At 37.8% G+C, this 25,954-nt stretch overlaps 1 long non-coding RNA gene across 1 annotated transcript; it reads right to left on the bottom strand.

The window, feature by feature from the left end:
- Positions 1-12,609: 12,609 nt before the first annotated feature.
- On the bottom strand, positions 12,610-16,853 carry LOC103174608. Its single transcript, XR_487360.2, has 3 exons — positions 16,668-16,853; positions 15,517-15,705; positions 12,610-12,625 (listed from the first exon to the last, which is right to left on the bottom strand). It is a non-coding gene; the product is annotated as an uncharacterized LOC103174608 (long non-coding RNA).
- Positions 16,854-25,954: the final 9,101 nt, after the last annotated feature.

Raw genomic sequence — 25,954 nt, 5'->3', positions numbered from 1 at the left:
TGGGTTTAAAAAAAAGCATCAACAATCAGAACGGAATAGCAGGGGAAGAAAAGCTTATGTCATTCAGTTCTTTGGAATATCAGATATAAAAAAAAGTGGGAGTTTTACTGACTATTGTTAAGTTTATGTTTTTCTCATTCTCCCACATGGGTCCTTATAACACTAGTAGTGTGTGGGTGGATGTTAGATTGTGTTTATTTATGACAGGCATTATTCACATAAGATTTTCCTGAGAATGAGTGAAAGGATTACAACAGTGGGTGATTTTGGGGGAAAATACTTTGCTGAAGTTCTAACTTTAAATAGAGTACATATAAAAATACATATAAAAGTACCTGAAAAAGTTAGCGGTAAAAGTTTATTTATTTTTCTAATTAAATTACTATCAAATGTAAGGATACATTTATATAATTGAGTGAGACCCATTGTAAACTGATTTGAGACTGTACAAGACTAGTTTTCTTGAGGATGCTTAACAGTCCTGCGCTCTGGACTTAATTTGAAAGTGTTGCAATTGACTGCATCAAGTTTCCTTCAGAGAAAGAAAAATTCGGTATTGGCTCAGTTCAAACCTGCTTTCCAATTTTGAATGAATAATGTTTTAATAGTGACAAAATGACAAAAAGAGTCTCTCTTGGGCAGTTTCAATCCATTTTGGTAGCAGGGTAATATCCATGGCATAAAACGTCAGCCAGCATAATTGGTGTTAAATTTGCTTGTTGCAAAGTGAATTGCCTGCAAAAAAAACTCGAGCTTACATATTGACTCTGCTATAGAACCATCAGTGGCTGAGCAATTACCTGTACATACTGACTGTAGCCTCGGCCATTATTTGGGGAGCAAAGCTGAGAAGTAGTAAGTGGAGCATTTCTATTAATGTAAATATAGCCTATTTGAAATACAGCCTGCAATTCATATTTACTCAAGCAAATAGAAAAGTCTATAGACCTTGAATAGCAGCTTTGGAGGAAGTCCAGTACTTTGGATAAAGGTAGCTGGCTGAATATTAGTTAAAAGCCCCACTTTGTTTATTTTGCACCCGATCCATGCTATTAGTGACACTGGGTGCCAAAGTTGAAAACATGTAACTGTAACATTCCACACCTTCAAAAGCGTGAAAGAAAATCAAAGATTATTTTTAATAGTACACCTTTCATTGTTATATACTCTCAACATCACACAACTGTGGAGAATTACTAACCACCCAGAGAAAGAGATCACTCCACAAATTCAAACTTAGATTAATGTCACAATGTCATTAACCCTGGAGGTAATTTTCTTTCAATTTAGCTTCTGCCCTTTTGAAGATTGTGCTTCTCTAAGTGATTTTCCAATTTCTTCACTCGTTTGCAGACTGACAAGTTAAAGCTGGTTTGATCACTGCTGATTGGAATTAAATCAAAATTCGATGGAGCTTTTTTGATCAGCTGGGTGTTTGACACATATGGAAACCCATTGCCATACTTAAACATATCCAAACCAGACAGAGTTTAACATGTGCTGCCATTGCCTAAAAAATACAATGCCACTGCACTTTACACTTGTGAAGTACTTTGAGACATTCTGATGATGATCTGATAAGGCACTACACTACATCAAATGCAAGGATTATTATAAATACATAGTATTTTCCTTTGTCTGAACTGGAGTGCACAGAGCAGAGGATCGCACCCTGATTAATTAATTCTGGAAAGTATTATCCACAAGTTGGCAAGAGTCAAGGCTTAGGGATCATAGAGTGCACGTTTGGTTACTGCTGGAGTTTAACCAGTCTGCCGTTGAGAGCACTGTCTGTCAATCTTTCTGCTGCTTGTCCTGCGACAACTACCCTACATATTAAGGCAGGATTAAGGTAGGATATTAAGGCATATTAAGGTTATGTGAGGCTTTTGGTAGACAATATCTGTCATGTATTGGCCTGGATAGTCATCAACTTACCCAAATATCCTGAACTTATGGTCCCTTCATTGTTGGCACCATCAACCTCTAGTATGAGAGACACACTATTCATTACCTCTCTGCCTATGTCTCGCTGTCTGGAATTAAATCAAAATTCTACTCTAAGTTTAATAATTTAATTTTCAATAGTAAAACTGCAGTGGAATTGTTTTTTTTAATAAAAAAATTAGAAAATACAATTTATGTGGCTCCTTTATGGAACGTGGTGTTCCATTAGAAAATCATCTGATGTCTCTTTTATCATGTTCTCAATATAGTATTAATATTGTAGATTATTTTCCACATTTTTCACTCATTTACCTCAGTTGAGAAAATTAGATTTGAAAGGAAATTGTATTCCATTAATGGTTAAAAACATCAGTTTGGTTAGAAATTGATGTTTAAAAGTTCACAATACTGTGACAAGATGGTATGATTCAAGAGTTTGTACATAAAGAATGCGCACCATTTTGGCCATTAGCTTTGAGAGATTAAATCAAGCAGTAAAACTGATGAATGTGTTTTGCCCACTTTTATGTTTGTCTTCCTTGTTCTCTTATCATTAGGATCTGTTATTGTGTTACTTCAGTGAACTCTTATATCAGGAAAGAAAAACAAAGAAATTCAATTAAAGACTAACATTATGTATCAGTTATGTTTAATTAACAGCTTTAGAGGAATGACCTTCATGAGCAACAATTAGACAAGCTAGGGCTCTTCATTCTGGGAGAGGGTTCTTCAGTCTAGGAGAAGACAACTCAAAGGGGTGTACAACAATGTAAATGGGTTTGAAAAAATAAACCCAGATCGATACTTTAAGATGTACCAAGACAGTGGAAAAAGAGGTCGTAAGGTTTAGAGTTGTAAAAGGTAATTTCAGACAAATGCCGGGAAGGTTTTCTTTACAGAGAGGGTAATCAATGATTGGAACAGGTTGCCAGGAAACATGAGAGAGTCCAGGAAACTATCATCATTTAAAAAGTGTCTGGATGCCAGGATGAGGCAGGATGAGTAGGGTGGGTATTCTGGAAGGTTGAGATCAGATGGGCCAAAGGGCCTTCTTTATCCAGACCAATCTTATGATCTAAACAAAATATACAGTCAATCCATTTTACAGTATATTCTGTGAAGCGCTTTGAGAAGTCTGAATGACGTAAGAGGCGCCATATCAAATGCAAGATTATTATTATGATGGTATTCACACTGATAGATTAAGGAGCTGTAACATTACTGGAAGATTATTCAGAAATAGTCCATGCATGTAAATATCAAAGAAGATATTTTAATAGGAGTATTAGTGACGCCTATTACAAGCTTTAGGCTTCATTATTCAGTATGGAGGTACACAAAAACTATACAGGTGTTTCTCACTATTATTTAAACGTAAATAATCTTTACGTTTGATATTGCGCGTCCACATCTCAAAGCGCAACACTTTACTTGCTTCTTACAATCATCACTCTCCTTTTATCAGGAGTGATTGTAATATGATTATTGCAATATCTTGCTATGTTGGCAGATTCACTTTCGCTGTAGAATATCAGAATTAGATTTCGCTGACAGCACTGACACATACATTTGCTGAGCGTTGTACAGAATGTCCTTTTGTTTGATCCCACTTGATCTACATCTGATTGTCAGCCCATCGTTGACACAATGTATTTTACAGCACGACTCTATACTTCAAAGGTGTGACATTTGAGTTACGGAAAAATAATTATATCCAACTATAAAATGTCTCAACACGCAATTACAAAGAATTCTGCTTGTCAAAAGGGAGCTTGTCTCCTTGGTAACAATATAAAGTACAGCTTCATTGTAGAAAGCTTTTTTAGAAAAAAAGTCTTTGCACCATCACATTTCGCATCATATTGGCTGTTTTAAAAAGTAATTCAATAAACTTGTGATACGAATTGCACCATTTGAGGTTATTAATATGTTTTTTCAGATGATGATTAAATCATCAATGTTATTGAAAATGTGTTTCCAGGTTTCCTATTTGCATGCACATTTTTTCCTTTTTTTTATTGTTTTGAAGTCCCACATATTCTCTTTCTTTCTAAGTCAAAAGGGAATAATAACCTCAGAATTTATTTCATTTGCACTAGGTAAATTTGGTTATGCCTTCATTGCTGATTCTAGTACAATGTGTATTCTCCCTTTTAAGAGATGCTCTTTCAAAAATATAATATTGCATAGACAGCAACAGCTGGGAAACAATGTGGAAATGAGCACAATAATTTCACATCCAATCATTCTTTTCAGAAGCCACTTTTTGTATTATTGTGTTCAACAAATAAAGTCAAGGCCAACATGGGAATTGATTTAAGCAAGTTTCCTTATTCCACACACACTCCTCTGTTTACTTAGCAGTAAGTAGAAACCCGCTTGTTGGTCAATTGGCGGATTGTTTTCCAGGGTTAATAATCTCTCCAACATAATAATAATTTGGTTACTCAATCCACGAGCATTTGTGGGACACTGCTCTGTGCAATTAGCTGCCACATTTCACCCACAAAACACACAGTCACTTTACAGTGTATTCTGTGAAGCGCTTTGAGATGTCTCGAAGATGTGATAAGGCGCTATATCAAATGCAACCCTTAGTATTATTATTATTTCTATCGTTGATTTAAAAAAAAACAAAATGTGTTCTTACCTTGTTGGCAATTCTGACAGCTGAATTGTCATACAGAGTTATAGGTGCAAGGAGAGTAAGATAGATACGTTCATATAGAAGCACTGCTCTGGATGCCATCAGTAAATGGTCTGAAGCTGAAATTGACATCCTGCCATCACAGAATGAAGAATGATGTTATGTGATGACTAAATCCGAGATGCATATTTACGTTCCAGACCTTGCTAGTGCTTTTCAGATTGAACCTTTTATTTACCCTAACCTTTTTAAAGTTATGGCTGGAGGTATGTTTTTTCTCACCCACTACTCTGAATGTACTACTTCAGGGAACTATTGTTATATAATCTAATTGTGATACCCTGTTTATCCTGGTGTAAGAATCTATGTGCAGAGATTTCTAAGATGTAATTGAGTTTAATAGGAAGCCTGCTGTAGCAGGAGGCTGAGTAATCAGTGCGCAGAGTATTCTCATAGAAGGATGAGTTGTTTGTAATAAATCCTTATTAGTGTGGGGGGAGTGAGTCATGTGTTTCCAATTTGTCTGCTATGTCAAATAGATCCTAGGACCAGTGCTTCATCAATAAAAACTTGAAGCGAAGAAAACGTAAAGGAGGGAGTGACTGAGAGGATAAATCTAAGTGAGATTTTTTAGAAGCGTGTTATTTTCTCATTGTGTTTAAGTCACATGCCTCTATTTACCTACGATTAAAATTGAAAGAATTTTGAAGAAGGCATTAAAAACCGCACAAGCAGAGCGTGAAGGAATTTAACAGACATCTGGACAACCTGACAGAACACGATGATATTCCTAAAATCAGGCTGGACTAAACAAGGCCATGGATGGGTTTCCCCAATCCTCTGTTTTTCCATCTTTTGAGGAGGAAGAGTTGCTCCTTCCATCACTGATTTTAAAAAAAATGGTTCTTCACTGGTTTTACCGATCGCTGAGGATTGCTGCTTGGCTGGATTCCAGTGATATTAACTGTACTATTCTGCATAAAAATAATCTGGTTTAATTGCCGCCCTGCGTTGAGTTTGCTGATTTCAGGCAGGGCAGCGGTTGAGGCTGTATTTGGCCTCAGGGTCCCAAGCTGAAGGAGAGGAAATTAACCTGAGCTCCTACTCCTGATCATTTTCCGTTATACAAAAAATAATTTGGTCACTCAATCCACGACTGTTTGTGGGACACTGCTGTGCGCAATTGGCTGCCACGTTTTGCCCACACAAAATATACAGTCAATTCACTTTATAGTATATTGTGTGAAGCGCTTAAGACATCCCAAAGATGTGATACGGTGCTATGTCAAATGCAAGAATTATTATTATTATTATTATTATTACCTAGCAGTAAGTAGGAACCTGGTTGTTAGTCAATTGGCAGATCGCTTTCCGGGAGTATAATAATAATAATAATCCTTGCATTTGATATAGCGTCTTTCACGTTGGGAGGACGTCCCAAAGCGCTTCACAGAACACACTGTAAAGTGAATTGACTGTATATTTGTGGGCGAACGCGGCAGCCAATTGCGCACAGCAATGTCCCACAAACAGTCGTAGATTGAAAATGACCAATTTATTATTGTTTTTGGTTTTGGAGGGATTATTATTAGGCTCTGTGTGGAGTAAGGAAACTTGCCCAAGGTTTCGCCCTCTGCCTGGAATTGAACTCAGGTCTCTCACTTGCAAAGCGAGTGCTCTAACCACTGAGCTACAGGACTCCACAATCCCTCCAATAATCCCTCAAAAAGTAAGTAATAATAATAATTTGGTCACTCAATCCACAACTGTTTGTGGGACACGAGTGTGGGCATTTGGCTGCCATGTTTCACCCACAAAATACACAGTCAATTCCCTTTTTACAGTGTATTCAGTGAAGCGCATTAAGATATCTCAATGATGCGATAAGGCGCTATATCAAATGCAAGGATTATTATTATTATTACGTGTTGTAATCTGCATTGTTTCTTGGATTGTGGTGCTGTGAGGGAACCTCAAGTACTGCAGTCACTTTCTCTTGTGTTTAGGTACATGTGGCATATCTGTATGCTGTATCCCTATTTCTTTCAATGTAGTCTTCTTGTTCAGAGGTACTTGTTCTGGGTTAAGCAAAGTTGAAGGGTGTACCATTTCCATCCCACAGCACAAGTCCCTGACTTAACTATTGGTGATTTCTCTGTCTGGTCATTAGGGGGAGGCAGATGAGTCAACCTGAGCTGTTTTCACACGTACTCCCAGACTGCTACTAGCAAATAACTGGAGAAACCTTAACCACCCACCCTATCTGTTACAGTACATGCCTCGGAGGATGACAGTTAATAAAAAAACACAAAATGCTTTTGTTTGATAAAAAGGTCTTTTAATTGTACTCTAAATGACGATTACATGAAATGACATGATCAAACACTTTCATTGTTCTGACAATGTGTTAACAGTTGCCATCGTTTTCAGCACGTAGCAGCATTAATGTTCACAAATATCACAGCAAACTTTATCCAAACATAATAATCAAACATTTACTCAATAATATGCAAAGCTACAGGTCCCCAAGGGATGCCCTATAAATGCCATTAATAATAGCTGTAGATTGTTCATCTTTTCTCCTTGACTTTGTTTGACATTTAGTTTTAATCGCATTGTCTCTGTTGAAGTGTTTTGTCATAAGTTGTGGGACTTTTTCGATTGCTAAAGATTTCAGAATGAATCACTGTCAGAAAGAGTAGCCATCTGTGTCAGATTTCAGGCAAGAGGATTTCATATTTATGTTTGATAATATCTAATTAACAATTAGGGCAATTAAATCAGGATGGAGAGTAGAATTTTAAGCCCAGTTCTTCTAAAACAGCCATGAATCATAAGAAACGAATGAGCGCATTCAGAACAGTATTGTAGACTATGATGCTTCACGTGTAAAGCATTTGTATTGTGTGCCATGTGTAAACTATGTGTACAGCGGGAACAACTGTGCCTTAATTATACAATTAGTTGAAAGGATTTTTTAAACATTAATATTTATTTAACCAAAATAATAAATGTAACGTTTATTAGTTGATACTTACATAATTAAGAAAACCTGCATTTCCTTCTATACACTTGAGTTTGCACATTGCATAATTTTATGCATCACTTGATATAGCCGTGATGCATAAAAGATCCCAGAGTGAGTCACCATTGCTAAAGCTCATCAAGAAAGGTTGGGAAAGATTAATGTACTTCAACGTTTTATGTTATTAGGTATTCCAAATTATAGAAGGACCATTTCAAATGTTTTGACTGAAGGCTTTTGACTGCGGTTGTCTTGCTAAGAACATTTTAAAGAAATTATTCAGGGTCTATATATACTACATTGATCCTTGGCTAACCTGCCAAAATGATCACTCTAATTAATAATGGCTTTCACTTCTTCAAATAGCTAGTGCAAAGCTGGATTTCGCCTCTCAGTGAACATCCAAGTGTGAAAGTCAATTATGAATAGGAATTTGAATGTACAGTAGAAGGCATATATCCAGTAGTTTATTGTTTTTCCATCTACTATCATGTTGAACTAAACCTTAATCCATATAATGTCATGTTAAACTTAATCCATTTTATTTCACCAGCTTGGTATAAACAACTGGGCACCTGAAGCCCTCATATCTACGCAGTGCAGAAAAGTAGAACATTTTTAGTAGCACTGGCTCTTTTATGGATGCCCTCCATTCAGTGGGGAAGGTTGTGGCCATTGTTACTATAATACAATAATAATATAATCCTTGAATTTGGTATAGATCCTTATTCTGTCGGGAAGGATGTCTCAAAACACTTCACAGGAATCACTGTGAAATAGACTGACTGTATTTTATAGGCAAATGCAGCAGAACAACTGCACCCATTAATATTCCACAAACAACCATGAAAGGAGTGTCCAGTTTTATTTGGAGGATTGTTGGTCAGGACACGGGAAGAAACTGCTCTCTCTTCACAAATAGTATCATGGGAAAAACAGAGTGAAAGAGCCTGGAATAAATAATGAGAAACTGAGACAAAAAGTGAGGCAGAACGAAATAGAATGAGAGGAAGAATTAAGTGAGACAGGGAGGAACACAGGGAAGCAGCAATTCACAGCACACTGAGCAGATTTATTTGGCAATTGTCTTCCAGTTATTGTCACAAGAAACAGTTTGAAATAACTTAGTGCTTATCCAATTGAATATGCATGAATCCAACAGAATAATGCGTCTAAAGGGATTAGACATTTCCCTTTCTATGCAGTCCAATGTGTTGGCGTCATCCTGTTGATCGCGTTTCCTGGAACTGTTAAGGCTTCACTGCTGATCAAGGAATTGATATTAATGAATTAAACCCTCGGATTTTCTAATATATGTGTGATTAACTGGATTGAATTCAAATGTGAATGATTAACTTAAACACATGATGCACATCCAAAATTATTTTGGGTGGAAAATTATTGATAATCCTTGCATTTGATATAGCGTCTTATCAAGTCATCAATTTGATATGTGTGTCTGTTGTTGGATGAATTTTACTCTCACGTGCAACACAGATGACTTCCAGCAAAACTTTCCAACCAAGTTTTCTTGGCTGTTCCGAAAGCTATTTTACAGCATTGCTCTCCTATTGTAATGACAGCATACTCTTTACTGAAATGCCAAAGCATGCAAAAAAAATCTTAAAATGATGTTCAATATTTTCTTTTCAGTTCATAAGTCAAGTATTATAAATGTTGTGATCACACTGATCTCACTTCAACCTTAACTTTCTTTTGCTCATTACTGTTTAAGTCTTTGCTAGAAGATGGCTCTGGCCTTATCATTGCTCATTAAGGGATGAGAGCCAGTTAATATTCAGCTCATTATACTTGATGGGAAAACAGAAGGAACCACGCATACATGACAAATAGAATGACACATGAAGCGCACGGAAGATAATAGCTTGACTAGAAAAAAGAAAAATGGCACTTTTTGTTCTTCTATTTAACCCTTTACAATCTTAAATGTCCATTTGGAACAGAAAAACTAGTTCCACCAGCCAAATTGATTGAATTACAAGGATTTTTGCCAGCAACATGCCGAATGTTTATGATGCATATTATCTACAGTACTTTAGAAAAATAATTAATAGTTAAAACGATCGTACGTTAATTTATATGATTCAGTTTGGTTAGGGGCTAGTAACTAACAAATAGTGTCACTCTTCTGTGCAGCTACAAACAATCACAGAAAAACAACTCTACAGACGTGGGGGTTAGTAACGTCTTGACCAGATAATAGCAAGTTGCTAAGAGAGAGGATAAAAATAAAGCACTTGATCATTCCGCCCACAATATATACAGTCAATTCACTTTACAGTATATTCTGTGAAGCGCTTTTAGACGTCTAGAGGACATGATAAGGTGCTCTATCAAATGCGAGGATTGTTCTTATTACTATTATTATTACTACCTTCTATGGTTGACATCAGAAGCAGAAGAATATTTAAATTAATATCTTTCTGACTCATTAATCATCTTAACTTGGATTAATTCCAAACCATCAAAGTGCATAGACTGCATCTTTACTGCATGTTCTTATTAACAAAAGATGCAGTTACCATTTTTAAAAAATCTAACCGTTTATTCTTTTATAATTCCCTTTGGCTTCCTTCCCAGTTTAGAGATAAATTTTAAAAAAATAAGTAAACTCTGAAGATAAAAGACTGAAACATTATTCCTTTTTGAAACATATTTAACAATTACTGGTGAATATACTCCTGATGCTGTTTTATATAACTTTTATATTACAGTGAACTCCTGATGTCTCTATCCTGCCTTAATGTGTCACTACCACTTAAGTTATCATGCTGACAATATCCCAGCTGCATTTATTTATATATTGATACATATGCCTAACTCGCTTTTTATTCTGGATAATTTTTCACTGAGCCATTTTCCCTTGGACTGAAGAGTTATCAGAGGTTTACTGTATCTCTTTGGCTGCAGAGTTAAGCCTGTATCTGGAGGCAAAGTGTGATATAAAAGGAGCCCATTTCAGAAGTGGCCAAAACTGGGTTCTGGATTGGATCAACTGCTGACATTGATCCAAGCATGAGAACTGCTGAATATAAAAGCTCCAACCTGGAACGATCTTTGCTCGTGACAAGGCTATTTAACCAGTAACAATATGATAATTAGGGTAAACTACCACCCAATTATTGCAATGATATTGTCCATCCAGAATATTGACTGCAGTCCCTTATGGTACTAATCACTGACAGTAAATCAACCATCAAACGAAAATATATTTCCAACAACTGGTTTAAAAAAACTCAACAAGCAGGAAAATCGTTACGTAATCTACGACTGTCTGTCCTGTATTCTAAGAATAAAAAAGAACCTTTATCAAATTTTGCACACTCCAAAATGCTACATGAATTGAGCAAATCTAGAGTCGACTTGAGGAATTTTTTGTTTCTGTCAATGTAAAGAATACCCCGCTGGCCTGAGTGCATTCTGTACATTGATGTAATCACCATTGAGGTTTGCTTGCAGTCCAGTTTGTGAAAGTTCAACCAATATGTCCAAGGCTTCCTCACCTGGAGAGTGACAATTGGGAAAGTGAAATTGGGTTGAGCCACTTCTCTTCATTTCATTTCCCTCTTTTCCTTATTTGTTAGCAGATGGTTTTAAGACAGTAATTTTCCTCTAGCAAAGTCCAACACAACGGACAAGGGGAAAGAAGCAAATAGTAAATATGTTTAAACAAGTTATCAATCCCCAGTGTTAGAGATGGAGAGATAGAGTCACCACATTCTTACAATGCATTTTGTTAACTATTGTATGAAATGCATTTGACAGATCTCCAGAATAAATCTGTTCTCCCTCCTACCCTCCCCGTCCTCCACCTTCCCCTGATACCCCCAACCCCTGCTCGGGTCCTAATCTCTGACTGTTCAGCACCTTGCGACGTCCTCCCGACGTGAAAGGCACTTTACAAATGTGATTGTGTATTGCATTTTGTATTGTTCGAGTGGGCTGAGAAGAAATGGACACACGAAATAGCAGACTGATTCACACCCACAGGAATCTGGTGGAGAAAAATGACAACACATAGTAAATGAGTTTGTACATCAATATGAGGCATCAGCTTCCATTTCTGTAAAGATTAAAACCTTGAAGCTAGCAATAGGATTTTCCAGAGTGTGTCAATACATCTGGGGCTTTCTAGCTCTGGCCTTAGAGAAAAGGTCTCATCATTAATTGAAGAAACACATTTTTATCACATTTATACCTACCGGACTAAGAGATTGCAATGCTGAGAGAATGTCTAGCGCTCATTTTAATGTCTGTCTGAGAAAACAATTGTTACAGTGTTTGCTTTTAATGATGCTCACATAGCTGAAAGGGAAGAAATTATTGTGAACAAAAGAGAAAAGCAATAGCTGCTAACTGGAAGCAAATGTTTTTCTTGAATTCTTTTATTGGTGCCATATTTTACAGAACAGCCTGAAGGGATAAACATAAGCATTCTTATCATGCTCAATCAATGTGACCAGGACTGATCACATTTTTTTGCGGGTAACATCAGAATCTTCAATCAGTTTAGATTACAATTCTTTCTATTTTGGAATGTCTAAATAAACAAAATCGGGTAACTGGATTTAAAGCACAAGGTTACAGATGTTGTTGCAAAGGAGAGAGGGTGCAATGAGAGAGTAAATAAGATACAATTGTCTGCATAACATTAAATTTGTTGAAAGGCATAAACACTGGTTAACAATTTGCATTCATCACACATGGCCCATTAAGTGAACAATTTAAATACATTAACAAGGTAAATATTTAAAACGTTGGTTAAATTCTTCCTCAGACATCATAATATATGTTACACCACTATTAGAGTTCTGTAGCGTATTGGTTAGAGCACTCACCTCGCAAAGGGGATGATCCGGGTTTGATTCCCGGACAGGGTAAAACCTTAGGCAAGTTTCCTTACTCCATACTCCTCTGTTTATCTGGCAGAAAGTAGGAACCCGGTTGTTAGTGGATTGGCAGATCGCTTTCCGGGTTATCAATCTCTACAAAAAAAAAGTGGACATTCAATCCATGACTGTTTCATGTAACACTGCTGCAGTGCAATTAGCTGTCATGTTTCGCCTACAAAATATACAATCAATTCACTTTAAAGAATATTCTGTGAAGCACTAAGAGTTAATTCTTATTATTTTCAATCAATCACATTTTTTTGGTAACATCAGAATCTTCAAAAAGAAGCAATTTTTTCCACAGGTTTTAAACCATTCAATTATAGCATTTAACGTTCTGATTGATTATCGCAGCTTCAAATGATCCTTTCATTCATTAACAATCTGTCACAAGCTGAATCCTCACTGATGTCTGTTGACAGGAAATCGTCAAATTCTCAGTGAATCTACCACTTCACTTGCAAGAATATGACCCAGTACTCACTATGTGATCACATTCTCTGGCAATGCTGTCTGACACTGAATGTAAGGTCACACTCTTCAGACCGACATGAAGTTGGTGGCAGATAGATCATTCAGATCCAATAGATTCAAATCAAGGCATGGTCAACAAGAGGAGATAAAAGAGAACAAGGAAAGTGAAGTAGGCAAAGAGAGAAAAAGATATAGTGAGATGTAATCCAAAACAAATTAGTCCAATAGGGTAAAAGAGACAAATAGAAGAAAAATGTCAAGTACAGGTATTTATAAGGACAGAGAATAAGAGAGATGGATACAGTTGAAGACCAAACAGCTTAGAAAGATGTTGGTGACAGACTTAAAGACAGATGAACATAGAAATTGGGGAACAACAGATTGAGTAAAAGATGCAGAAAGAAATAGACAAGAGACTGAGTTCATAGGAGAAGAAAAGAATGGTCAGCAACAAGTGTAAGAAATCACAGAAAGAGACAGATGGAGAAAGAGAGAGCAAATAATTAGCATAATGAGATTAATCATGACTGACTGTGCATCACAGAGCAAGTGCGATTGAAGATATTTGTTTGCTGCTTGCCATCTGTTCTTCCATATTTATTTGATGTTCTAGTACTCTGTTGTGCAATTTGGTGTCTGTCTATTGGGTTCAGTTCACCATCCATTTTAACATAGACTCACCATTTCAGCTTCAATGATTTGCGAGAAATAAATGTTAGAAGTGTTATACACACATGCCACTCTTCGTTAAAGGAGGACAATTAAGATTAAATTAAAAAGATGGAGTGTTTTGTTTTCCATTTAAAAATTCTCCCATTGTTCCTGAAGTGCTCGATTATGATGACTTTTTCTGCCTCTAGTATCTCATCCAAGTGATTATTTTGTTTTGTTTTGAGTATAGATAGTGAGTGTTGGCAAACTAGGAATCATTCAGGCTATTTCATTCTGGTCGATCCTTCCCTCGTTCAACATCTATTTTCCAGTCAGCAGTCACTGGAGTGCAACCAGATCCTGGAACCCTGCCTAATGTTTTATGTTTAGCGTATTGGGGCTGAAGTGAGATCAGACACTTGCAAAGATTCGCCCTTTCCCAACGGAGCCATCAGGAAAGTCAACTGCAGTGTTATGTAACGAAGAATCACTGTGCTATCATGATTTTTTGAGTGACGTATTGTGACTTTAATTTACAGTACATTAATATATTAGAAACAATAATTTTCCTCTGTCATTTGCTTGGGAACTTCAATCTCATCTAATCTTATTGCTCCTGCCTGGTGCCTGAACTCATAACCTTCTGACTCAGAGGCGAGAGTGCTTCCAACTATTGAGCCAGGCTGATACACAAATGAAAAACCATTGTTTCCTTTTGGTTTTAGCCCAACAACGTTGGATGTAATTGCTGCTCATATTACTTTGAATTGGGATGTCATTCTAGGAACATTTATAATTGCCTCCCATATGAATATAATAAAATATCCAATTTATCAAAGTCCTACACAGTTTGTGCTAAAAAGTGCATTGGTTATGAATGCTGCCACCTTGTTTTGCTTTAACAAGATGCATACTTATCATGTCAGACTAACAAAATAATACTCTTGTTAATATCATGTTACTGACACCACCGCTGCCATCAAGGGTAACGATTAGATTTTCTCTCCAGCTGTGTCACTGAATATCCCTGATATTATAATTGATTCAGCCAGGCATGAATCCGAGGAGTAACTCTGATACCTGACAGATACTGCCTGCAATCAATTGCTAGTTTGCCAATTTGATTCATGGTACAGTTACTAAAGGAGCCGTTCACAATGGGTGACAGATGATCTAACTTCTTTGACACCCAGGAGTCCTGCCTGCTTCTTGCTCATCATTGTCCTTGGACTTCCGGAGTCTTTCACTTTAATACTTTCCGGATAAGATAGCCTTAATGAAGTAATTTAGTGGGAAAACTTATTCAACTTTCCTCCCTCACACAGATGACAGACCACAGAATACACAGTCAGTCCACTTTACAATATATTCTGTGAAGCGCTTTGAGATGTCTGAACCATGTGATGAGGCCCGCTATCAAATGCAAGTATTGTTATTATTATAAACATTAGACTGCAAGACCTCAAGCCAACAATTAAAGCAGATTTTGGAATGTCTTGCTGCAACTACAAGGCTTCTCTTCCTCCATTCTGAAATGTGTGCTGATTTGTTGAGTTTTGTTGCAAATGAATGGTGCAAAACGGGTGTGTTTTGGTTACTGGGAACTGTTAAGCAGCTGGAGAAATACAATACTTCCTAAATCTAGCTAAGCAATATTGTTATTTCATTTTACAAAAACGAAACAAAATGCAGCTCCGTTTATGAAGAAATAAACTGTAGTTTACTTGGCCTCCATTTGCCAGAGGTGCTGAGTCTAATTTATTATTGAAAGTGAGAAAATGTTTGGCTGGACACAGCCAAGGTGTACACATGTATTAAAATTGATGTCTGAGTGGAGAGAAAACAAACCATGAGCTTACTGAAGAATGACTTGACTTCAGACTGGATCAGTGAAGCAGTGAGGCTGGGTTTCCAGGACCATGGACAGTTACTGAGCAGCACTGATCTGAATGCTTGAGCATATCCAAGTTGCATTAGTTTCGACCATAAATAACACATCATCTCTCAGGTGTTAGACCATTGGAGTTGCAATATACAACCACTGTGTCCTGAAATACAGCAATATTCTTCATCATCTAAATTTAGAGACTTTTAAAGGTTTCGGTCCAATGTATAATTTATATAAAAAAACAAACATGATTATGTGTTGACTTAAACAAACAGTTTCTTGATTACATCAATTCTTGATTGAATATGGAGTGCAGTTTGTGTTAATAATGCCAAATGATACTATTAACATAAACTGGACTCCATATGTAATAAAAAATTGATTTCCTGTTTGGTGTATAAAACTTAAACCCATAATTTACACAACCACAAATATATGATGTTAAGTTCTACACCAAAAACCTGATTTACCAGAGAGAGAGAAAATACTCCAGGAATTCTATGGCTATATTCCCAGATGATGGCTTACTACTGCCAAATTTAATCTCTTTTTTGCAACAATCTAGTGTTATTTAATCTCTAAACATTGTTTTAGTTGAAGTGAAAAGATGCAAGGTTGTTTTCTTTCTATAAATTTATGTCAAAAATTATGTTCCTGTATTTTTTTCTCTATGGGGGCACACCACTCATTCCTGTAACTTTAGGCTTAAATTTTTTCCCCTGGATTTAGCTGCCTTTGGCTATAAACCAAATTACTTAACAAAGGTTAAGTGCCTCATTAATGGTTATTAGGGTGATAAGTTAGCATAATTTCTTTTATCTTGTCATTTGCAGTTGGAGGTGAATTACCATGAAAAAGTGAAGGCATTAACTTACCGAGCACAAACAATACATATCGATTTAAATGTGTCAAAAATACCTTCGAAGTCCACAAAGGATACACACTCTTGAATTTATTCAGCGCTATTTTGCTGTCAGCCAGTGAGTAAGTAAATACACCTCACACTAGAAGACTGGCTGTCATCTGTCAATTCTCACAACGTCAGATTACATCCCTTTGATTTGTATAACTCATCACACTCAGGAAAAAACGAGATAGGAATCTCCATATAATAAATCTTACCTAGATAAAATGTTCAGCATGACACTTGTCTTTGGTCAGCATTCTTTGATTCATTTTGTTTGGAGAAGGATATCATCAGGAATTAGATATCCATTGAGATGATTAACACGTATATTTCTGCACAGTCAGTAACCTTGGAAGAAATGAGTAATAATTCCTTACTGTAAGAGATTTAGGAGGAGATTAAGGGTCAGCCTTTTAGAACAGAGTTGAGGAAACATTTCTACACTCAGAGGATAGTGAATTTATGGAATTCACTATCCCAGAACATCTTTAAGGCTGAGACTGATAGATTTTTTAAAAATGGAGGGATTAGGGGAAATGGCGATAGGGCAGGTAATTAGTTAGGTCTGAAGATCAGCCATGGTCTTATCAAATGGCGGGGCACAGGCTCGAGGGGCCGAATGGCCTACTCCTGCTCCTAATTCTTATGTTCTTATGTTGACAGACAGGGAAATATTCACCAAATCTCATCCCAGCGCATTTGTAGTAATGCTTAGTTTAAGCATGCAGAACCGCAAGGTGCTTCAAATGTACTATTCTCTCCAGCGTACATATCTCTTTCTTGTCATTCTCACAAACTGTCAAGAGTGTAATAACTTTCCTGACTCAATTACCAACTTGTCCAACAGAGGAAAATGAGTAATGCTACTGCCTCTAGGAAGTCTGTTTATGAGGGAATTCTGTTCTTTCCATCCATCATGTATGGACAGTTATTTGATAACTAGATTCAAAAATTACTTTCCTCCGATGTATATGAGAAAGTTGTGTCTAAGTGGGAAAGGCGTAAGGGCAGAACCTGTGCGGACTTTAGTTTAAGGTCTGCATACAGCACTATTGTAGCATATTACATTATGCAACAAGTTTAGGCTTCACATGAAGCACTTCAACAACAAAATACAACAACAAGAACTTGGATTTATATTTATAATGGATTTATATAGCGCCCTCCACGCCGGATGGCGTCTCAGAGTGCTTTAGTTTCGGATGCCGGGACTGAGCCAAGTGGGGGGGAGGAGGGGGTGAAGGTGACCAAAGGCGCGGTCAAAAAGAAAGATCTTCAGCAGAGACCTGAAAATGGGAAGGGAAGGAGTGAGACGAAGGGAGTGAGGAAGGCAGTTCCAGAGCCTCGGGGCATAGTGGCTGAAGGCACGGCCGTCGAGGGTGGAGCGGAGGACTCGGGGGATGAAGAGGAGGCCAGACCGGGGGGAACGCAGGCAACGGGTACTGTGCTGAGGAGAGAGGAGGCCAGAGAGGTCGGGGGTGCAGAGGAATGCAGGGACTTGAATACGAGGGTGAGGATCTTGAAATCGATCCTCTCTGGGATAGGCAGCCAGTGCAGTCTGACAAGGACTGGGGTGATCGAGGAGCGGAGTTTTGTGCGGGTGAGAATGCAGGCGGCAGAGTTTTGAATGATTTGGATTTTATGAATAGTGGTGGATGGGCGACCGGCAAGGAGGGCATTTGAATAGTCCAGGCAAGAGGTGACAAAGGCATGGACCAGGGTTTCAGCGGCTTTTGGGGAGAGGTATTGGCGGAGAAGGGCGATGCGTCGGAGGTGCAAGAAACTGGTGCTGGTGAGGGACCGGATGTGGGGGAGGAAGGATAATTGGGGGTCGAACCTGACGCCAAGGTTGCGTACGGGTTCGGAGAGTTTTAGTGGGAGGTCGGGTAGGTGGATGAGGTGAGAACCGTGAGATTTTAGACGTTGATGAGAGCTGAAGAGTATGGCTTCCGTCTTGTCAACTTTCAGCTGAAGGAAGTTTGCGCGAGTGCGGTCCCACTGAGGTGGATGACGGAGGAAAGGCGGTGGAGGAGGATGGCGTGATCGACTGTGTCGAACACGGCGGAGAGGTCCAGGAGGACAAGGAGGCAGAGGGAGGGTTTTTTCAGGAGGGGGGTGATGACAGCAGGTTTGAGGGAGTCGAGGACTGATCCGGAGGAGAGGGACTGGTTGATGATGTCAGCCAGTAGTGGGCAGAGGAGGGGGAGCTGTGTGACCAGTAAGTTGGTGGGGAGGGGGTCGAGGCAGCAGGTGGTGGGTTTTATGGAGGTGATGGTGGGTGCGAGGGAGGAGGGAGAGATGGGGAGGAAGGAATGTAGAATGGGGTTGGTGGTAGGAGCAGATGATGAGGAAGGTGAGTGGAACAGAGAGGGTGTGGTGGTGAGTGACAAGGGGCAGGTGGATGAGGCTGCCTGGCGGATGTTAAATGCCACATTAAATTATCAGGACCGATGGAGAGGTACAGAGCAAAATAGTGTTTGAAAATGACAATGCACATCTAGGATCACTGTTTGAATTCAGATTCATGGGACGACTCCTTACTTACCCAGACATTCACTATCAGCATGGATAGTGCAGTTTGATTTAACCTAATTAAGAGTCACAATAAAGCAATCATTCAAGTCTATACTGTTTACGAACATTTAGTTCTGCACCAGGGTACAGGATATTAATGAGAATATCACGATGGTTGAATTTTAGACCTCCAATTCAATATTTGGGTGAGGTTTTAATTATTGTCTAATTTTCAGATAATCATGTAATAGTTGCTTCCTCCTCCTCTTGCAAAATATAAATGAAGTGTACGACAGAAGTAAAGCTGTTCTCCTGATGGGAAAACCAGGAACGAGAAATGGTTTGGGGGATTACTTAAACTGGTTTTAATACAACACAAGCTATTTCATTTTACAGGCCTCCAGATATTTTGGATCAAGGAAACATACAAACCATTTGTTTTTTTCAAAATTGCTTCTGGTACTTATTTTACCACTGGGCCAGATATTCCTCCATTATGTCCTGGGGCAAATGACACCACATATTGACTTAAAACTGAAGAATCAAGAGACAGAATATTGATTGACCCCTTAGCAGCAACAATTTACTTCCCATTTTAGGGGAGGGGCAGAGCCAAAAAGAGAAAGGCTTTGTGGCACATTTTTTAAATGTAAAACTCTGATTTGCTTTTAGGTTAACAACAATATGGCCGAGGTTTGGTTGGTTCAGAGATTACATGATACAAATGAACCAAAAGTGGTCAGCTGTGTCTTCAGGTGAGCTAGTAACTAGGTCGTTAGGATAGAAGAATGGTGGAAAGAAGGTTAAATAAAAATTTTGTGACAGTAAGTTGGAGGTAATACCACCATGGAAGGTCTAAATTTCTTACCTCCCGTTGTGAAAGGTCTGTATCAAATGTAAAGATTATTACATTATTATTTTACCTTCTTTAGTCCTAATTGAATTAGATGATTACTGTTTGCTCGATAACTTACAGCTGATGGCTAGTTAATATGTAGGAATGTGGACAGTAAACATTTGTTATTTATAAAGTTCTTACCAATATTTTTGTTTCCTAAATGTCATTAATAAAGTGAATTATTTATTAGTCAAGAACAATGGAGTATTTATTTTGTTAAGGAATCAGGAGCTAAAATTATACCAGCCATAAAAAGAAAATTGGGACTTAATTAATAATTAATTCAAATAAACAGGATTCTTTTGTACTTAATAATGTCAATATCCAATCCATTTTTAATAGGTTTCTAAAACATCAACTCTAATCATACTATTGTGGGTTTTAAAACACATGCACAAGTAAAAATGATTTACAAAGCGTTCAAAGTAAATTACAGCAATCATTATCTTCCTTTTTAAATGATGAATCTCTTTTTGGCAAATAACATCCCAGGAGTTCAGTTGTCTGAGCACTGGATTTTGGACTGGAAGATTTTGGGTTTCAATCCCAGTGAATCACACAGCTTTATATCCCTTTGAAACCACATATGAAAATATCCATGCGAGAAATTAGCAGGCTCAACCTGGGGGGAAGCCAGATAGGTCTGTATTATTCATGGCAATGTGCTCAACCCTACTCAGATTGTAATGTCTTTTGCTATCTCACTATGTTCACTATATTCTATTGTTGTTTCATCAGATTGTTTTGTGCCCAGGTTATTATGTTTTTCAAAGCCTAAAGTAGGCCACTTAAAGTTTATATAACATCCTGAATGTTTGATAATTCCTACATGTGGTACGGATTACAAGCTATTCTTAGTATCTGCCAAATCAACATTCAGAATAGCTGCATGTCAATTACACTAACATCAAAATTTACTGATGTTTTGCCATCAGGTCTCTTAATACCCATATATGTCATCTAGGTGTTTTGATAATGTTTCATGCCCATACATGTGTATGTATTTTGATGATGAACCAAGGTTTATAGGACAGGAACCACCATAGTCGAAAAGACTAGAAAAAAAAAGAAACACATAAATCAAAAACAAGTGTTTGGGTTTTAAAAGCTTGTAGATTGCTGGAGAATATTATCAGTGAGTTTCACAACTGGAGGTTCTGTGAACGAATGAGCTGTAAGTGACAGTGCGATGGGTTTCAATTTGAACACGATAGGTTCAAAAACTCAATGAATGCAACAGGAGTTGAATCTTGGTAACAGGAAATGTGCACTAGGAACACTCTCCATCTATTTCTGGTTGTATTTATAACCCCAATGAAATCTAAGGAGATGGAAGAGCAAGAAGTGCAGTAGATTACATGAACTGATATGTTTGTACAGCTACTGAGTACAGTATTTACCAAAACCTGTCATCGCAGACTGGTCAACAGTTACTGTACTATTTTCACTGAAAGTGTCAATGGAATGAGCAGTTTATGGTTATAATAATAATAATAATAATCCTTGCATTTGATATAGCGCTTTTCACGTCGGGAGGACGTCCCAAAGCGCTTCACAGAACACACTGTAAAGTGAATTGACCGTAGATTTGTGGGCGAACGCGGCAGCCAATTGCGCACAGCAATGTCCCACAAACAGTCGTAGATTGAAAATGACCAATTTATTATTGTTTTGGGTTTTGGAGGGATTATTATTAGGCTCTGTGTGGAGTAAGGAAACTTGCCCAAGGTTTCGCCCTCTGCCTGGAATTGAACTCTGGTCTCTCGCTTGCAAAGCGAGTGCTCTAACCACTGAGCTACAGGACTCCATACTGTCAGAATAGTACATTCAGTAACCAATCTTTTGGAGTAATAGTGACACTTCTCGAATGGATCCACGATAGATTCAAATCCTTTCTTTAAAACAGTCCATTCTTCCAATGACATGCCAGCAGGAGATTTGCTTGCAACAATTAATGGCTGTCTTGCTACCAGAGTGGAAAATCATGGAGAAATGTAATAACAGAACAGACCTTTCAGATACTTCTCGTAATGGGACTGGCGCCCACTCTTACAGCAGAGATAATGTTTCTATTTCTTTGAGCTAGAGATGACACATATCAGATGTTGGTAGCTATTCAAACTGGCTCGAGAAAATTAGGAAGTAAAAGAAACAGTTTCACACAGACATCTTTTGAAATCGTCTCCAAGAGGGTTTTTAGAGAACGGCAGCCTGTAACTAACAAACAACGTTCTGGGAAATGGGAGCCAGATTTGACAAGCAACAATCACAATCAATTTAATTTGTCAGACAGACTTTTACCTTTCACATCTTGCTGATTTCAAGCACTACCTTTCGACTACACATGTAATTGCTCGGCGGGTGCTGGCCTGCTTCACGTCTCCCGCCATCGGTGGTCGGGCCTGCAGCCTTTCTACCCCCACTCTCTGGAACTCCATCCAGGAGTCCCTTCGCCTTGCCCCTTTCTCACCCGCACCAGCCCTTATCCCTCTTGAATCCAGCCCCTAGCTCAGGTGCAAACTGTCCATCATGCTGGCACGTCCTCCCGAAGTGAAAGTCGCTATATAAATGAAATTTGTTGCTCTTGTTGTTGACCATACATCCTCCTCAAACTGAGAGCATGGGACCGAATGGAGTGCTCACAATCACACATTCATCTCCAGCTAAAGACACGGAACATTTTAGGATCATTTTAGGAGCTTGGGACATTCCGGGTAACTTGCTATTGTATAATTTTACCATCTTGTTTTGTGGAACACTAACTCACCAGGGATCATCGGTGAAGTTATATGATAAGATTCAGACATTTCTGCTCTAGACATCCAAGGATCAAATACCTCTCCACTAGAGAATCAACAAACAATCACAGTGGAATCTAAATCTAAGATAAACTCTAAGCGCAATCTTTCAAATGGAGAAAATTAGAATCACTTAAAATTTGCTATTGATTGAATTATTGGATTATTTGATGAACTATTGGATTATCTGCAAAATAAAGTCTATAAATGCTACCGATAAAATAAAAATAATCCTTGCGTTTGAAATAACGCCTTTTACATTAGGAGGACGTCTCAAACGGCTTTGCAAGATTTACTGTAAAGTGTAGTGACCTTATTTTGTAAGCAAACACAGCAGTCAATTTGCCAAATTTGCCAAAGCTATTTAAAAATGTTTTAAAATACCCAAAGTGTTCCCTTTAATGAAGGTAACTTGGTGCAAAAGGTGGATAAATCTTCCAATAAACTGAATTGACTTGATGTTTGTTGACAGAGAGTGATGTCCTGTAAATACTTCAAGTGTATGAAGAGTTGAGACTAAAATGGAATAGGATTAGGACAGGAAGAAATAAATTAGTTTTCGGTCTGGAGAGCCATAAAATTACCTCTTATTACTACAGTTAAAAACAAACCTACATCCTGTTTCCCCTAACAACACAGCATTTATTAGCTGGCTTCTGTTGACACAACATATTTGTGCTGACTGTACAATCTGTGTGCAGCACTTCTCTGTTTTGATGATGTACATTTCTGGAAGAAAATCCCAGGAGCAACATACCTGTGTAAAGTGGAAAAGGAAGCACATTATGCCAACACAAATCCTTATCACTTAAAAAAATCGATAATCCACTTTAACATCTCTCTGCAAAACAATTTGCCTTCATTTGAACTCATTTTCTCTCTGTCGCGATCTTTCAGTTGAACATTTCAGGATTTCTGTGCTTATCGATAAATTACTACTTCAACATCGTGTTAATCATTTGCTCTTATCTTTTGAGTATCGGAATAGGATAACAGGCTTTTTATTGTGGGGAATTATTTGCTGCAGTTAGGGGACATATTAATAGCTGACTGGTAAAAATTGATAATTTATTTCAATTCTGGAAAGTTATTTCAAGCCTCGAGTTCTGTGCAGGTTTTTTTGCTGTGAGATGTATTGTAATCATGACTAAATACTTGGTAGTGGAGAGATATGTGCACTGCACATGTGAATCTTACTATTTTGTAATTCTAAATTGACACTGGAATATTCACAATATAATAATAATAATCCTTGCATTTGATATAGAGCCTTATCATGTCTTCTAGATGTCTCAAAACGCTTCACAGAAACTAATGTAAAGTGAATTGACTGTATATTGTGTGGGCGAAATTCGGCAGCCAATTTGCACGGCAGTGTCCCACAAACAGTCGTGGATTGAGCGACCAAATTATTATTGTAGTATAGGGTCTTTACTGGTGAATGGCAGCTTTTACGGCAATGAATGTATTATAATTACTTACATGTACGGTACCATTCAGTTTTAAGCATGCCATTTTGCATCATGCCATGGCAATTATCAAGACAGTTAAGTGAACTAACTGAGATTTCAAAATCATGGAGGGGGCTTCATAAGGATGATTCAGGCAAATTGTTCAATGTATTGGAGGCTTCATTGAATCTCTCCTGTGAAATATATCAATCTCACAGATATTAACTAGAATATGCATACGACTGATGTGTAGTACAGAAAGAACTCTGGTTTCTCTGCTCACCAGTCTATCTGGCAATCTTTTTCCTTTTGTCATAATTTGATTGACGACACTGAGGACAAGGCTCTTCAACCGCTCAGCCGAGTTGATCATTCCAGGATTATTATTATCATCAGTCCAGCATTGGAGCTTGCCAGATGGACATTTGTGCATCCTTATGGTTGTGACCTGTATTGTAAAATAAATGCTACAATGGATTTTATCTCTAAAGTTCGCAGAACTCAGATCTATCCAGCAGTCTGCTGTTATTGTAATTCTATTATTGTTTTGTGCTTAAATTAAAGATGATTTGAGTTGCAGAACAATAAACTGGGTTATTCACTTTGCAGTTGGAACAGGAAACCCAATTACTATTAAGTGAGAAAAGCACCCTACTGCATGCGTTCCCTCTGTTCATTCAAACAATGCAGCATTTATTAATTATTTATCCTGTTTGTGTGAAACTGATCAGGACAATTCTAAGAAACTTGATAAAAAGTAGCTCAATGTTTTAGTGTGTGTAACTACGTGGAGTACAGCAAATGATGAGAGTTGTTCAACAAGATATGTTCATGTATCTCACTGTTCGGACCCCGGCACTTTAAAATAATTTAAATTATTTGAATGGTTTACTGGCCCAATAACTGCCCTTTTATAATTTTTTTTCTCCTCTAAACCTATACCATATTCCTGGCTAATGGGTCTTCCACTTTCCTAATGAAATAGAGGCTCTGTTTGTTTCATTAAATACGTTGGTTCCTTATCATGGGGTGGTAAATGGTTTCAAAGGTTTGTGGTGGTTTAGTGGTAAATGTGTATCTTCTCTCTGACCATCCAGAAAAAGGTCTGAGCTGTTTATCAACAAATACCCTGGTTTAACTGTGTCAAGAAAATTAACCCTCTCTATACGAACAGGAGTAGGACATTCAGCCCCTCAAGCCCGTTCCGCCATTCCATTCATCATGGCTGTTCCTGCAATCTAAAACAACATAATATTCTTGCAAACTTGAATTGCTATTTAGTGGTCTTCATTCAATTTTAAGATTTTATGATGGTTTATCATAACTTTTTGTCTCTCTGTGTGCATCATCTTTTTTCAGACAAGTAGCCCTAATTAGGCTATTTTGAACACTTAAGCGAATTAACCTAAACTGATCTAATTCAAGTTGCTTAGCTTTGGAGTTGTGGTTTCGGTTTGACGTTCAGCCCTCTAAACGAAGGCCATCTTTACCCTCCTTTAAACGCAAGGACACAAACCATTCAATATGTCCGACTGACAGCACATTAGACAGATCAAACACATTCTTTAACCTCTCTTGCTTTGTACCGTTCCTCAGACTTACACTTTTCAATGGATCAAAGGGCATCAATAGAAATTAGTGAAAAGTAAATTTGGAAAAGTAAATGAATAGAAAAAAAAATTCCTATTCAAAAAGTTTTAAATGTTTGGAATAATTTACTAAGCAAGGTGTTCGAGACAGAATCATTAGAGTTATTTAAAGTACTGATACCATGAGGGGAGAGCTGATAGACTGGAGACATGAGTCAGCCAATTTGCCTGTTCTCATCCTTGACTTTTCTT

Source organism: Callorhinchus milii, unplaced genomic scaffold (genome assembly GCF_018977255.1).
Source record: "Callorhinchus milii isolate IMCB2004 unplaced genomic scaffold, IMCB_Cmil_1.0 Scaffold5, whole genome shotgun sequence".
Taxonomy (NCBI): domain Eukaryota; kingdom Metazoa; phylum Chordata; class Chondrichthyes; order Chimaeriformes; family Callorhinchidae; genus Callorhinchus; species Callorhinchus milii.
This window is presented reverse-complemented; position numbering and strand designations above follow the sequence as displayed.